At 41.3% G+C, this 1,992-nt stretch overlaps 1 protein-coding gene across 1 annotated transcript in view; it reads left to right on the plus strand.

Moving 5' to 3' along the window:
- The first annotated feature begins 870 nt into the window (after positions 1 to 870).
- The window catches only part of LOC126574192 (peroxisomal targeting signal 2 receptor), a 4,618-nt gene continuing 3,496 nt past the window's right edge, over positions 871 to 1,992 (plus strand). The window contains exon 1 of the mRNA XM_050234239.1: positions 871 to 986. The gene's annotated coding sequence lies outside the window, so the exon portion shown is untranslated. The remainder of the gene's footprint in view (positions 987 to 1,992) is intronic.

Raw genomic sequence — 1,992 nt, forward strand, 5'->3', positions numbered from 1 at the left:
TTCTTTTTATCTGCGCACTAGCACCGCACGATCGCGATCCAGAAGATCTTGAGGAGGAGGATAGTTGAGCAAATAAATTCGTAAATTTTACGCTCCGCTAACCACCACACCACCGGAGGAAGTTTTAATTCGCACAGATAGACCACGGATCCGTTACGGCCAAAGACCAGAAGGCAGGATTGTACCAGGCCCATTTTTTAGCCGTGTTTACAGTCCGATCGGTAGATCGTTTATTTGGCTTCGCGGTTCTACCTCCAACTTCTTCGTCCCCAGTGCATAATGCACCAACGATTGCACCGCGTGCATCTTCCATTCGGTAACCTTCCTCACTCGTGTTGTACTATTTTCAACCGTCGTTTCTGGTTTCGACGAAAAGGCCATATTGGTTTCCCTGGTTCTGGTTTTTTTTTTTGTTGATTTGCGCATTCTGTTGCTCCCGGTGGTTCTCGTTCCAACCATAATTTCTTTCTTCCACCACCCAGCAAATCCGCAACACCGGCAACACTTTCCCTCTCCCTTCTGGCGGGTTTGGGGCGTGTAGTGTTTGCCGTTGCCTATTTTCTATTCATATACACGCACAGGCACAGGCCAGACCCCTTCCACGCCCCTACTAGTCATAGCTTCCATCCTGCTCCTTGGCTGATGCAGATGAAGTTGCAGCCGTGGAGCATGCCGGTGCAGCGCTCCGCGTGTGCGTCAAGGGGATGAAAGAAAAGACGAAAGAAAAAAAAAATGGAACACGAGAAGAGTCGACCTCCGGCCTAGGCCGCGGAACAACAGCCAAGAACGGGGGGTTTGGGGGAGGTGAAGTGGAATGCTGGCATCAAACCGGACACACATGGAAAATCGCTAGTTCTAGACGCGCAGCACCTCCGGCGAGCGCGCCAGACACGCGCACGGTTTAGTTTTTCTAGGCACGTGAAGCCGTGAAGTGAGGCTGTGAGCTGTTGACGGTGGGACAGACGCTGTGTTTGTGGCTCTCGAGGGTAATTTTTGATCCCATGACCCGTGGGTTACTAGAGACTTTTGATAAGATCGATGGCGATGCGTGTCAGTGCATGTGCTGATAATCACTCATCAGTCATTTTCATAAAAACTTGTTTAAATAGCTACTAAACAGATTGGATAGTGTTTGTGCTCTCGGTGGAATTACTTAAGATTCGTCTGCGTAAGGAATTAGTATTGTGGAATTTATCAGTGAGTTCTAGCAGTTAAACTGAACATTCTCTAGCGATGATCACTTTGATGATTGATAATTAAATATTCTTTCCAGTAGAGTGGCACTTATCTGAATCTTATCCCAATATTAAAATTTATTTATGAAGATTGATTTTTATTAGTTTGATCCTCAGAATTCAATCTTACGATCATTTCCGCACTATTATCCGCACTACTATTAAGGTTATTATTACTGATACTGTTTTAAAAAATCCATCGTATCTTTTAATTTTTTAGGAATAAATTGTTTGTGAAGTTAATTTATTATCTGGAAATTTGTTGCAACAAAAGACTCATTTAGAACGTGGTTCTACCGAGTTAATCTTTTTTCATCCATACACCTTTATTGTTTAGAATAACTCTTTTGTGAATGTCTTATAATCCCATGCTCAAAAATATAAAAACTATATAAACTAGCATATGGCTGTTCTTTCATGATCAGCCATTTAAAGAACGTTAATGTTATTAGCAGATATTTTGCCTCAATCGTGAAAGATTCTTAAATTATTTAAATTCAATTAATAATAGTTTAAGTTGAACAGGCGACTATAACGAGCAGGTTCTGTTAGTAAAAACTATTTAGAACGTTTTAATCTCGTCTCTCGACTACTAATGGCGTCTTCACATTTGAAAATAACCTTCATCCTTTTGTTCCATCGTATCTATATACCATAGTACTCAAATAACATACGACATTAATGTTAATATGGCCCATTGTATGTGCAATTTTGATAAGCAATATTGACCTCGATAGCATTCTTGTTTAAATACAAA

This window comes from Anopheles aquasalis, chromosome 3, assembly GCF_943734665.1.
Source record: "Anopheles aquasalis chromosome 3, idAnoAquaMG_Q_19, whole genome shotgun sequence".
Lineage (NCBI taxonomy): Eukaryota > Metazoa > Arthropoda > Insecta > Diptera > Culicidae > Anopheles > Anopheles aquasalis.